This window comes from Ursus arctos, unplaced genomic scaffold (assembly GCF_023065955.2).
Source record: "Ursus arctos isolate Adak ecotype North America unplaced genomic scaffold, UrsArc2.0 scaffold_33, whole genome shotgun sequence".
Lineage (NCBI taxonomy): Eukaryota > Metazoa > Chordata > Mammalia > Carnivora > Ursidae > Ursus > Ursus arctos.
Genome location: NW_026623019.1, coordinates 31,920,522 through 31,935,424, shown reverse-complemented (window position 1 = coordinate 31,935,424; position 14,903 = coordinate 31,920,522). Strand labels below are relative to the sequence as shown.

At 46.1% G+C, this 14,903-nt stretch overlaps 1 long non-coding RNA gene across 1 annotated transcript; it reads right to left on the bottom strand.

Annotated features, from left to right (window-relative positions):
- Positions 1–3,418: 3,418 nt before the first annotated feature.
- On the bottom strand, positions 3,419–5,846 carry LOC130542348 (uncharacterized). Its single transcript, XR_008956840.1, has 3 exons — positions 5,764–5,846; positions 4,871–5,026; positions 3,419–3,497 (listed from the first exon to the last, which is right to left on the bottom strand). It is a non-coding gene; the product is annotated as an uncharacterized LOC130542348 (long non-coding RNA).
- Positions 5,847–14,903: the final 9,057 nt, after the last annotated feature.

Genomic DNA, 14,903 nt, shown 5'->3' with positions numbered 1-14,903 from the left:
ATTATTCACAAGAACTAGACATGGAAACACAGACCTTGGGGGCCTTATGCCAAGTAACTCAGACACAGAAAGACCAATACCAGATGCTCTCATGTACATTCCACATGGACTAAAAAAATACTGAACGCATAGATACTGAGAGCAGATTGGTAGGTGCCAGATTCGGGGATGGGGTGGTAGAAACGGGTGAAGGTGGTCAAAGTCTCAATGTTTGAGTAAGAAAATCCGACAGTCATGAAATGTTCTGTCCAGCATGGAGACTAAAACTAACCCCGCAGCATGGGGTATAGGTTTCCCTGCTCTTTGAAAGTACAGGGCTTCTGAGAAACCTTGCACAGCAGAAAAGGTGTAAAGAAGGAATGACCATTCATTTACACGAACAATTAGACAGTGTGCTCAGACTCCAAAATTCCTTCTCTTTGGCTTTTCTTAGGCCTCAGGACACAAGTTTCTAACAGAGGCCCAGCATAAATGAAGATAAAGCACAGCAGAAGCCCACAGACACCATTCAAAGTGCTGGGGGCTGGATGCGGAGAGCGGTTCCCAGAGAAAGGAGCTGGTTGGGGTGCACGCCGCCTCTGTCGTGCTTCTTCCCAAAACAGATGCTGAACGCCATTCTCACTGTTCACCTTTTTTCATAAGAGGGAAATCCTCTTCAGGTCTCTTCCTCTTACTGAAGCTGGGTAATAACGCAGTTCTTTCAAGAAAGCCCAGTGTCTTACTGTGAACATTTAAAAAGTGGGGGATACTTGTACCTGAGCATTGATCATGGAGGAGATGTGAAAGGTCCTCCCAGACACAAACCTCAGCAGATCCACTGGGAAAGGCACATTCCTCAGCATGCAGAACACAGACTACCTCCTACCCCCCAAGAAACCCTCTCCTTTCCCTTGATCAGGACAACCCACAACAGCTGGGAGTTACCCCAATTCCTCCGTTCTCCTGCTCCTAATAGCTAACCCATCAGCAAATCCTGTGAGCACCATCTTCAAAATGGACCCAGAATAGGTCTAACCACTCCTTTCAAGGCCACCTGTCTGGTCCACAGTGCCTGAGTTCCTGGAAAAGCTTCGTCATTGACCTGCCTTGCCATCTTCAACCCTCTGTCATCTGTTCTCAACACTGTAGCCAGGATGGCCCAGTGAAACAGGGTCTCATGGGGTTATAGCCCTGGAATGGCTTTCTGTCGCCCTCTGTCACCTCTCTGAGCTCATGTCCTAAGCTGTCTCCTGTGGCCACAGGGCCTTCTTGCTGCTCCTGGACATACCTGGAATTCTCCTGCCACAGAGCCTTTGCACATACTTTCCCTTCTGTTCAGAATGCTCTTGATGTGTTCTCACTCACCTTCGGAAAAATCTGAATTGGAGTGACAGGGACAGAAGATGAGGCTGTGTGTGTTGGGTGAGGCTGGTGGCTCAGAAGAAGGTTCTCTGCCAGCTCTCCGCCTGTGCCTCACTTGTCCTCAGCCAGGAACTTGCATACAGCCCTCACCTATCACAACTCTCACACAGGAGACCCACAGCCACCCCTGGAGCCCACCCTGAACACACCATGCTGCAGAATGCATTCAGCTCTCCTCTGTGACCCCTGTCAGCTTTACCCAGTCCTGGAACTCCCCTGTCTCCTGCAAAGCTCCCGGATTCCCCCTCTGCTTCCAAAATCACACCGGTGCAAGTCTTTCATGAGAAAGCTATAACGCTAACTAATGAAAGGTTCACACCTACTTTCCCCTTCTGTTGCCTTTCCCTCCACCTTCCTTCCTACCTGTGCAAACTGTAAGATATCAGTGGAACACGAACATGCTCTGAGATCTGAATCTTTCATTGCAGCTTTCTGAGGACTCCTTATGTGATAAGACTCTATTGTATCCTACAACAGGGTGTTTTACATCTATCCTCTATAGAATAGTACAGCCCAAATCACTACAATTTTACCTCACTCTTCATGAAGCAGAACACTTTTTCCTTTCTTCTTTTACTTAAATTCCAGTTAGTTCACATGCCATGGAATATTCGCTTCAGGGGTAGGATTTAGTGATTCCTCACCTGCATACACTACCCGGTGCTCATCACAAGTGCCCTCCTTAATACCCCTCACCCATTTAACACTTCCCCCCACACCCTTGTCCTGCAGCAACACTCAGTTTGTTCTCCACGGTTGAGTCTATTTCCTTGTTTGCCTCTCTCATCACCCCTCTACTCTGTTCATCTGTTTTTTTTCTGAAATTCCAGAAGTGTGAGAGTATAGGATACTTGTCTTTCCTCACTGATTTTGCTTAGCTTAATACACTCTAGATCCATCCACATCCTTGCAAATGGTAAGATTTCATTCTTTTTGAAGCTGGGTCATATTCCATTATATATATGTATCCCACATCTGCTTTATCCATTCATCAGTGCATGGACTTTGGGATTCTCTCCATAGTTTGGCTACTGCAGACATTACTGCCATAAACATCATGGTGCATGGACCCCCTTCGAATATGCATTTCTGTATCCTTTGGGTAAATACCTAGGAGAGCAATTGCTGGATCATGTGGTTGTTCAATGTTTAACTTTTTGAGGAACCCCCACACTGTTTCCCAGACTGGCTGCACAACTTTGCATTCCCACCAACAGGATGGGAGGGTTCCCCTTTAAGCAGAACATTATCTGTGGGCAATTTCATAAGAGGAAACAAAACCTCTGTGAGATGCACCCAGGGTCAGGCAAGCAGTTGCAGACTTCACCCCAAGGCTCCTGACGCCAAGCCCCTTGAAGCCACCAGCATGCCACTATCCAAAAGAATTCCCAGACTCTCCTTCTGACTCCACCACCAAAGAAACTACAGAGTGAATATGGCACCTCAAAATATCGAGATAATACATTTAGTAAAACTAGAAAGTCAAGCTCAACTTTTAAACAGGAACAGGCCGCTTTGGATAATTTTCAATTTCCCCTCCATCCTAATGTTAACTCGTCTGATGAATAAACTAAGCAATGATGAAACATCACCTTTGTCAAATGACATCATCCAAGTCTGTATCAGATGAAAAAAAACCACCTAACTCTAGATGTTGGCCACTAAACCATATCTTAGGCCCAATTGAATAAACACTGTTAGATGAAGGAACAAATTAGATGTTACAAACAGGCACAGAGTGAATCTCACCTTCCCTTTCTAATAAAAGAGGGTTCTTAGGAAACAGATGGTCAAAATACATTTGTAAGCAATAAATGGACAGAGAATTTGTGATCCCCTGCAAAGTTCTACCTGCAGGGAAACTAAGTAATTCTTGCACCAAACCCAGAATGCTGGCAGCTACTTCAATTTTACTTTGTGGCTCAACTAGAGAAAAGAGAAAAGCCCAGGAGGTTTTGGGATAATGAGAGGTTTTACCTCCAGCCCTGACATAGATAGGACATTTTGCCAAACATACCTGTGCTTTCTCTGAACACTGGCGTCCTGTGACAGGCTTCCTTGCTGACTCAGATGCTGATGTTCAAACCTTCGGGTGTCTAGGAGCCAGAGCAGAGAAGTGTTGTCAGCTGGGGACAAGAAGGCACCTCTGACCTAAAGCCTGCACACCTGCTTCGGTTTCTGGGCGAAGGGGCAACACATACTTGTTGTTTAGCAGTAATTATCTTCATTCTCAATAGACCAATGACCTTGCCTTTTCTGGAAAGCAGACTTACTCTTCTAAAGAAACCCTCAATTCGTCTATTCCCAATGCAACTAGAGTGGAACATTTATTTCTCACTTAAATAGAAAACACTGTTATTGTCGACACTGCGTGAATGAACTTTTAAAAACATTTTAGAGAGAAAGGAAGAGACCTTTATTCAAACCCAAGTCAGGACAGCTGCCTGGGAGACACAATCTTCACCAAGAAGTGAGTGCTCCGGGGAAAGAACATTTGGGGCAGGGTTATATATTTTTTTCTGTTTTGTTTTACGTACAGAGTTACACACTACAATGAGGATCTTCTTAGATTCCAGAAAGTGACAGACTCTTTCTTATGTTTTCAGTATGTACATGTCAGTATGACTTTAATCTTATGGGAGCCAAAGAGGTTCTTTATTTTTTCTTATATTTATGTTGGCATTTTTTGGTTATTGTTTTCTTTTCGAAGCAGACGTACAACATTTGCTTGGGGCAGAAATAGGGCCCATGCTTTGAGGTTTTGCCCAGTCATTTTGAGCCGGGTAAAATGTTAAAGGATAGCTTCCCTGGGAGCCCAGGATCAGGGCCCACAGATGATATAAGATAAAAATTCCATTTATCATTATAATTACTCCTAAAAGGAGGAATTTGGGACAAAAGCACCTTTCACAAGAGTACCAAGAAATCAAAATGATGCCCACGGAAGTCTGCATGCTCCATAGTCAGCACAGTTAACAGAAGTGTTCACAGTCTCTGGACTCCTGCCCTTCTCCTGCCCAAATCGCTGAAGCACACAGACCACTTAAAATCAGAATTGTAGAACTGCTAGACACCTTAGAGATGTCTGGCACCATTCCCTTGGACTGCAGAATAAAACACAGTAGCTCGTTGTCACAAACTAATTTCAACATGAAGTGCCCCCTGGATGCACTAAGTTCTTTCTCTGCAAATGTTGACTAATGTAAGTCACAGTCATACCATATAAACACTACGAAGGCTGGGAAGTCATCGTAGGTAAGGGAATATTTTAGCCATGTTTATAAGCATTGGCTCACTTTGTAGAAGAGGCTGAGCTGAGTGTTTTTAAATACTATTTCAGACCTGTTTTACAGCACCCTCTGAACATACCAGAGCCTGAGTCGCCTAAAAAAGATAGTTGGTTTCAGTAACTTTAATACCAGAAAAATATTATACTGTCTGTATTCCTTAGGATCTTTGAGTATCTTACCCAGAGGTCCTCCCCTGAGATAATGATCTTAATGATCACCATGGGCAGATGTGAAAAGGCCCGCTAAATTCATTCCAGTTGTCCACATGACAAGAAAATCTGATACTTGATAGGTTTCCAGATGGAGACGACCAGAGATAAGAGGGAAATAGCACCCTGTATGGAACAACAAGGGATTTGGAGTCAATTTGGGGATCCCACTTAGGTTTCTGACACTAAAATCCTCTGTGACTCATATCATCTGAGTCCCTTTCTAACCGTCTGAAAATGTGCCTATAAATATCTACACCCTAGTTTGAAGTTTAAGAGGCAAAATGCTACAAAGAGCCAGTATGATGTCTCTCAAGAACAGGTTCTCAGGAAGCAATAATTGCTATTAGGTCTATTTCTTTTCCAGAAGAAAGAACACATGTTGAATCCATATTTCTAATAGATGACTCACCAGATGATTTTCAAACCTGAAGGAAGGCCAAGAAGTCGCTCTTGCGTCATATTTCACTCAGAAATCATATTGTTGGACTGGTAAGGACGATACGAGAGCAACGTCATCACTAAGAGTGGGTAGCTTCTAATTTCCATACGGCCATGTTGACCCCCTTAGCTCAGAGCCACCAGAAAGGGCAGCTGGGGAGGGGGCACCGCCATCACTATGAGTGGGGAGCTTCCCATTTCCATATGGCCATGATGACCCCCTTAGCTCAGGGCCACCAGAAAGGACAGCTGAGGGGGACCACAGGCCAAGGCTGCCAGGTGTGGCTGGGGCAGGCAGAACTCTGACTTAAGGCTCAACTCCTGTCTAGGTTATTATAATGCTCTTCACAAAGAAAGTGCCATTGTGTGTGAGCCCTCATGTAGAAAAGGTTCAGAATTTCCATTGAGATTCCCTCTCTGACCTTTAGGATATGGAGCAAAGTTCCATGTAATTTTTAAACACTGAAGGACTTCCTGGTTTTCTTTTCGCTATGACTGTGGCTCAATTCCCCTGTGGTCTAAGAATAGAATCTAGTTAATTTCAGGGTTTAACATTTGTAGACTTGATTCGTGGCCCCACCTATCATCTATTTGGGTAAAGAGTCTATGACCACTTGAAAATAATGTATTCTGCACTTATTATGGAATGTTCCCTATATGTCAATTAGGTCACATTTTTACCAATGTTTTGTCTGCTTTTTCTGTCAGATATTGAGAAAGGTATATTAAAATCTTCAAACAATGTTGCTCTATTCAACGTGGCATCGGAATCTACCAGTGTTAGAATGCAAGAGAAACAAAAAGTATAAGAATTGAGGGGATAATTGTGACTATTCACAGATAATACGATTGTGTACATAGAAAATTCAAAAGTCTATAAATACACTATTAGAATAAAAATGTAATTTATAAATTTGAGATGGATTGTAGCTTCCCATTGGACAGTTTCTGAATGAAAATGTAGAACCTGTAAATCTTGGGGTAGGACATAGGGTGCACTAACCATTTAAAAGAATTCAGTGGGACTTCATAAAAATGTGACATTTCTCCTTATCTTATGACCATAAGAAAATGAAAAAGTGAACCGCAGGCTGGGAAGTAAAGATTTGCAATACACACACTGACAAAGACTTGTGAATAAAGAATTCCTGCTCATCAACCATAAAAAGTCTATTTATAAATGAATACTTCACAAAAGATTGACTGATGGCCAATAAGAACAGAAAAGGGTGCTCTACAGTATTATTTTCAGGAACAGCAAGGCCTTTCCTAAAATGAAAGCATACACACAAACCAGTATTCCCTAGATGGATGACGTCCTTATTTCTGAGGACAGCTTGAAGAACAGACATCATCAAAGTAAAGTGATGGAATTCGTGACACTCAGAGGATGGACAATTGACCTCAAACTACAGTACAATTTCTCGGCATCATCGGTCCTCTGAGGCAGAGAACTACCACACCACTTCCTACACCACACAGGTTGCTTCCCAACCCCTACCATAAAAGGAGAAAATGAGAAACAGATAGGACTAGTAGGAAATAGCAAAAATCTCATGTGGGGATTATCCTGAAACACACTGATCACATAACTAGTGTAAGGAAGTGTAGGGAACTGACAAGGACAGAGACTCAAGAGGTACTTCTTTGGGAAATGCTGTCTGAAATCGTCACATGTTGGTACCTGCTAATGAGGGCTCTGAGCATACCCTAGGGTTTGCTCACAAGGGTCTGCAACACCATCGCTGAGGACTGAAACTCTTCAAGACCTCAAAGCTTGCCTGATTGACTATTGGACTAAGAGATTCCCATGTTCTGAAAACAGATACCAACTCATTGAAAGGTTCACCTGGGCTCTCTCGGAGGCCCTACAAGAAGCTGAACCATTCACTGAAAATCAATTACACACACACACACACACACACACACACACACACACACCATGTCATTTCACCAATTACTTAAACATTCAAGGTTCTTCCTACCTTTTCTTTTTCACATTGATATTTATACTCACATGAAATGTCATCATTTCTAATGAACACTGATGTCATAATAGAGATCCATTGACACAATATTCACAAAATGGAACTTCCCTGCTGTAATTTTCAATATAGCGTTTTTTAAAGTTCATACATATTTTAGGTTTTTGGTAACTTATACAGGAGAAGATCAGCATTGAAAAACTCTGAATACTGACAATGAGTTTTAAGCCTAGAGAACAAAAATTGTCCAATTTCATAGATAATAAGGAACCAAAGGGAAAGCATGGAAGCTGTAGTCGAATAATTTTACACATATGCATCCTCTATATTCTACTACTGACGGGCGTGTTTTATTACCACTATACATGCATCAATTGTCTTCCACGTGCACCTGCACAGGTATAATGAAATACTACAGTAGAATGAAATGTCTGGGAACTACTTGGCGGCATCTATAATGAACAATGAAATTTCGATCTTATATTTGGTGAACTTCCACTGTCTGTCCCTTTAGACAATGGACCCTAAACAGAAGGGGGAATGAACCACGAGAGATTATGGACTCTGGGAAAGAAACTGAGGACTTCAGAGGGGAGAGAGGTGGGGATTGGGATGGGCCAGTGATGGGTATTAAGGAAGGTACATATTGTATGGAGCACTGGGTGTTATATGCAAATAATGAATCACGGAACACTACATCAAAAACTAAGGAAATACTGTATAGTGACTAACATATCATAATAAACAATTATTAGTAGAAAAAAATTAAAGGTAAAAAAAAACCAATACAGCTTTTCTGTTTCAAGAATAATCACAATTGAGAAAAAACTAACTTCCAATCCCTAAAGCAAAACACAGACCAAATTCCATTTCACTCCCCTTTATTCACATTCTCTGTGGGTTCTAAGCTATTTCCCTACCTCCTTTCCTGCTGAGCAGGGAGCCCAGGCTCTATCCCAGAACCCTGGGATCATAACCTGAGCCAAAGGCACATGCTTAACTGGCTGAGCCAGCCAGAAGCCCCAGCCATGTTTTTCTTAAGCAAAAGGACACTTTCTCACAATGCCTTCACATGACTTCACATGGTACCAGAGATCTGCATTTGCCTCTAGTAGGTTGCAGATGAAGGCAATTGCAAACTGTCACAGTGGTTTATCAAATACAATGACCTGCCTGGTGACATTGAAACTCTTATGAGCCCACGAGAGGGTGCTGTGACACTCAGCTGTGGCTGGGCTGGCACAGAGAAACAAATCCATTTCCCTGCCTGATGTCTGTGAGGAACAGATGCCCCCACTGTGAATGAGACCCTGTCACTGAGCTGTCCAGAGATGGCCATCCTCACGGAGGATGAGGATAAAGGACAATGCCTGAGGAGACCTCATCTGTCTCTTTTATCTTTTCATATTTTTGACAGTGGACAAATCACTGCCTAGGAGTCCCCAACTACCTTAGTCTCAACGGTGAGTGACCAAGAGGTTTTACAAAACACTTAAGATTTTCACCTCACAAATGGCCACAACCACTTACCATAGGGATTCAACATTAAGCAAAGATATCGTTCGTTGGAAGAGAGGTCCTGCCCACTGTTGTTTCTCACTTATATGCTCATCTTCCTTACCTCATGGTAACATAACCACCTTGATTCCTGCTTCCGTCTTCAGGAAGGCTGATGTGACTTGAAGGGCATTACCCTGACATCGTTCTTTCTTAGCAATAAGATGTGGACATTTCCCTAGTCCTACACACCCAAAGTTGAATCCGAATCAGGATTGAGGAGGCTGATGAGAGTTGAAGGTGTTTTCCTGTACACGGTTGTTTATTACCAAAAAGGATGGGTCAGAGTCCTCAAAATTCCAGAACGTTTTCATTAATGCTTCCTACTCGTGAAAGACGATGTACATTGGTCTTTCTCTGTATAGTGTGGTGACTCAGAGAAAAGTGCTTAGCCCTTTCGTCAGACTTCCACGACCACTTTGGGGCTGGCTTCCATATTCAGAAAGGATGATGTTAGGGCTAAGAGGGTTTCTGTACACTGTTATTTCTTACAGATAAGTGTATGGCATTTTTTTTTACATTGCCAGAACCACTTACCACCAGGCTTGCCGGCCTCCTGGGGACTAACACTAACCCTAGGTGGGCCCCCGATGGGCCCCTCCCAAGGGGCCTGGTGCCACAACGCCGGGGATTGGGGACCCCCGAGCCCAGCGCCGGAGTCACCCTTCCGCCCCGCCGCAACGGGGGCTGTTAGGGGCGCCGCCAGTCTTTCAGGGCGATAGAACGGGCAGGGCCCTCCAAGCCCCCAGAGACCTTCGAAGGCCCCCCACGCCAAACCGCTTGGGCCCACACTCCCTCTAGCCAGTACCCTCACCTCGGCCTGCCCCTCCACCTGCCTCAGAGCTGGCGGAACAGGCCTGCTGGACTCCTGGGGGCTAACACTTACCCTAGGTCGGCCCCCGAGGGGCCACTTCCAAAGAGCCTGGCACCGCAATGCCGGGGATTTGGGATCCCCGAGCCCCAGTGTTGGACTCACTCTGCCACCCCGCAAGCACCCAGGGTGCTAGGGGCGTTGCCAGTCATTCAGGAAGGGAGAACGGGCAGGGCCCTCCGATTCCCCTGGGACCTTCGAAGGCCCCCCCCACGCAAAAACTCTGGCTCACATGAGCCTGCTCCCCAGTGCCCTAACCTTGGCCCATCCCTCCGCTCGTTGCAGAGCTGGCGGATTTGGCCCGCAGGCATCCTGGGGGCTAACACTAATACTAGGTGGGCCCCTGAGGGGCCTCTCACAAGGGGCCTGGCGCAGCAATGCTAGGGATTGGGGATACCGTGCCCCAGCACCTCACTCACCCTGCTGACACGCCGCCACCCGGTCTGCTAAGGGCGCCGCTGGTCATTCAGGGCAGGAGTATGGGCAGGTCTCTCCGAGCCCCCGGCGACTTTCGAAGACCCCCCACGCCAAAACTCAGGGGCCCACACTCCCGCTCACCATCGCCCTCACCTCGGCCCGACCATCCACTCGTGGCACAGCAGGCGGATCGGGCCTGCTGGCCTACTGGGGTCTAACCCTAACCCTAACCCCTAACCCCTAACCCCTAACCCTAAGCCCTAAACCCTAACCCCTAACCCTAACCCTAACCCTAAACCCTAACCCTTACCCTAACCCTAACCCCTAAACCTTAAACCCTAAACCCTAACCCTAACACTAATCCCTAAACCTTAATCCCTAACACTAAACCCTAAAGCCTAAATTCTAAACCCTAACCCTAACCGCTAACCACAAACCCCAAACCCTAACCCTAAACCCTAAACCTACCCCGACCCCTACCCTACCCTACCCCCAACCCTACCCCTAACCCTACACCTTCAGCTAACCCTACCCCTAACCCGTACTCTAACCCATACGCTAACCCGTACCCTATCCCTAACCCGGACTCTAACCCATTCCCTAACCAGTACCTAAACCTAACATGTACCCTAACCTGTACCCTAACCCTAAACCGTACCCTATCCCTAACCTGTTCCCTAACTCGTATCCTAACTCTAACCCTAAACTGTAACCAAACCCCTACCATAACCCTAACCCGTACCCTAATCCTAAACCGTACCCTAAACCGTACTCTAACCCGTACCCTAACCCATACGCTAACCCGTACCCTATCCCTGCCCGGAACCTAACCCATACCCTAACCCATACCTAACCCTAACATGTACCCTAACCCATACCCTAAACCTTAACCGTACCCTATCCCTAACCTGTTCCCTAACTCGTATCCTAACTCTAACCGTAAACCGTAACCAAACCCGTACCATAACCCTAACCCATACCCTAACCCTAAACCATACCCTAAACCGTACCCTAACCCGTACGCTAACCCGTACCCTAAACCGTACCCTAACCCGTACCCTAAACCGTAACTAATGCCTACCCTAACCCGTACACTAACCCTAACCCATACCCTAACACTAACCCAAACTCCAACCCTAACCCTAACCCTAAACCCAAACCCTAATCCCTATCCCATACCCTAAACCTTAATCCGTACCCTAACCCATAACCCCTAACCTGTAACCCCTAAAGCCAACCCCAACCCGTACCCTCACCTTACCCTAACCCTAACCCCTACCCTCATCCGTACCCTAACAGTAACCCATACACTAACCCTAACCCGTACCCTAATCTGTACCCTAACCCTGGGGATTGGGTACAACTGAACCCCACCACGGGACTCAGCCTGCCACCCCTCAGGAAACCATGCCCCTTGGGGCGCCACAGAGCATCCCGTGCAGGAGAACTGGTAGGGCCCACCTGAGCCCCCAGCGATCCTCAGCGGCCCCCTACACCCCAACCCTGATGCCCACGCTCATCCCACCCCACGCCTTCCCTTCAGCCTGCCACCGAGCTCGTCGCAAAGCCGGCAGATCAGGCCTGCCGGGTTCCTGGGGCGTAGCCCTGACCCTAGGTCGGCTGGGGAGTGCCCTCCCCCGGGGCCCGGTCCGTAGCCCCGGGGACTGGGGACATCTGAGCCCCACTGCAGGACAAAGCCTGCCACCCCGCAGGAAACTGTGCCTCTTGGGGCTCTATGGAGCATACAGGGCTCGAGAACTTGGGGAGGCCCCCGGAGCCTGTCCTCAGCTTTGGCATCCCCCGTGCCCCAACCCTGAGGCCCATGCTCACTCTCCCCCATGACCTCATCTCAGCCCTCCACGGAGCTCACCGCACAGCCTGCAGATTGGCGCTGCCGGTCTCCTGGACCCTAACCCTTACCCTAGGTTGGCCACAGACGGGCCCCTCCCCAGGGTCCTGGCACCCCACTCTGAGGGATTGGGGACACCCAAGCCCCACCGTAGGACTCAGCCTGCAGCCCACAGGAAACTGTACCATTTTGGGGCACAACAGAGCATTCAGGGCAAGAGGATTGGGGTACCCCCTGAGAGCCCCTGCTGGTGAACTCCGACATTTGTGGGACCTTCTGGATGAAACCCCAAGGCTCACATTCACCCGCCCTTGTGCCCTCATCTCACTCGGCCTGGGAGTTCTCTGAGCACTGGGCAGTTCAGACCTGCTTTCTCTTGATGCCTAACCTAACCCTGGGTCTTCTGCTGAGGATCCCTCCCCGTTTGCCTGCCTCCAAGGCACCAGGCATTGGGCTCACCTCTGCACGACTAGAGTACTCAGCCTGCCCCACAGCAGGAAACTGTCCATTTGGGGCTACAGCAAGGATTCATAGCAGGAAGATTGGAGGGCCCCCCTTAGCCCATCCCAGGGAACCCCCACTTTCAGAGATCTCCCCAGATCCAATTAGTAGCTTCACACTGACCTTTAAACTTGCTCTCCACGGAGATCTTTTGAAATTCTCCACACTTCCAACTGATGGCATCATCCAGCTTCAGTTCCTTACCCAGCATTAGGTCTTGAGATGGATTAAAATGGGAAGTTATTTCACTGATGACGACGTACTGGTGACCAAAAGATACATGCATAAATGCTTCATATCACTTGGCTTCAGGGAAATGCAAATCTAAACCCCTATAGATGCCATATCACAAGAGGCCGAATATCTAAAAATTAGAAGACATGAAACTACACATGTTGGAGAGGATGTGGAGAAACGGGAACCCTCTTACACCCCTGTATGAATGCAGTCCAGTACAGCCACTCTTGAAAATGGTACGTAGTTTCCTCAAGAAGTTATAAATAAAGCTACCCTATGTCCCAGCAATTGCACTATTGGGTATTTACCCCAAAGAGACAGAGGTAGTGAAGTTGGGACACATGCTCCCCAGTGTTCATAGCAGCAATATCCATAATAGACAAACTGTGGAAAGAGTGCAGATGACCATCGACAGATGAATGGATAAAGAAGGTGTGGATCATATATATAATGGAATATTACTCAGCCATCAGAGAGGATGAGTACTTACCATCACACCGACCTGGGTGGAGTTGGAGGGTATTATGCTGAGTGGAATAAGCCAATGAAAGAAAGGCAATGATCATATGCTTTCACTCCTATGTGGAATATCAGAAAAAGGGAAGAAGACCATAGGGGAAGGGAGGGAAAATAGAATGGGAAGTCATCAGAGAGGGAGAAAACCCATGATAGACTCTTAACTATCGCAACAAACTGATGATTGCTGGAGGAGAATTTGGGGGGGGGTAACTGGGTGAGTGGCATTAAGGAGGCCACAGGATACAATGAGCACTGGGTGTTACACACGACTGAAAATTTATTGAAGACTACATCTGAAACTAATGGTGTACTGTAAGTTGGCTAATTGAATTTAAATTAAAGAATAAAAGACCTTGAATAAACAATACTAAACGTTTGTATGGAACCACTAAAGATACTGAACAGCCAGTGCAATGTGGAAAAGAAAAACAAAGCTGGAGGACTCACCATTTCAGATTTCAGGTTATACTACAAAGCTGCAGTCATCCTAACAAGAGAGTATGGCACAAAAATAGACACAGCGACCAAAGGAACAGGATACAAGTTCAGACAGAAACCCACAATTATGTGGTCCATGAATCTTCCACAAAGCAAGCAACGATATCAAAAGGGAAACGGACAGTCACTACAACAAATGGTGTTGGGAAAACTAGACAGCTACGCACAAAAGAATGAAATTAGACTGCTTTCTTACACAATACAGACAAACACAAAACAGTTTCAAGACCTCAATATGAGACCTGAATCCATAAAAATCCTACAGGAGGGAAGACAGTAACTTCTTGACATGGACCATACCAACGTTTTTCTGGACTGTCTCCTAAGGCAAAGGAAATGAAAGCAAAAATAAACTATTGGGAATACAGCAAAATAAAAAGTTTCCACACGGCAGAAGAACAATGAAAACGTAAAAATAATAAGACAACCTACTGAAAGGGAAAAGATATTTGCAATGATCATATTCAATAAAGGGATAGTGTCCAAAACATATAGAACTGATACTACCTGAACCCAAAAAAACATATAATCCATTTAAAAAATAGGCAGATGGGGCGCCTGGGTGGCACAGCGGTTAAGCGTCTGCCTTCGGCTCAGGGCGTGATCCCGGCGTTATGGGATCGAGCCCCACATCAGGCTCTTCCGCTATGAGCCTGCTCCTTCCTCTCCCACTCCCCCTGCTTGTGTTCCCTCTCTCGCTGGCTGTCTCTATCTCTGTCAAATAAATAAATAAAATCTTTAAAAAAAATAGGCAGAAGACATGGACAGACATTTCTCCAAAGAAGAGATACAAATGGCCAACAGTCCCATGAAAAGATAATCACCATCACGCATCATCAGGAAAATGTAAATCCAAAGGAAAATGAGGTATTACATCAAACCTGTCAGAATGGCTAACATCAAAAGCACAACAAAGAGCAGGTGTTGGGAGGATGTGGATAAAGGGGAATCCTCACGAACTGTGGGTGGGAATGCAAACTGTGGTGGCCACCGTGGAAAACAGTATGAAGGTTCCTCAAAAAATTAAATATAGAACTACCCTACGATCCAACAATCACTCTACTGGTATTTCCCCAAAGGCTAGGAAAACAGTAACTTAAAAGGATACATGCACCCCTATTTTTCTTG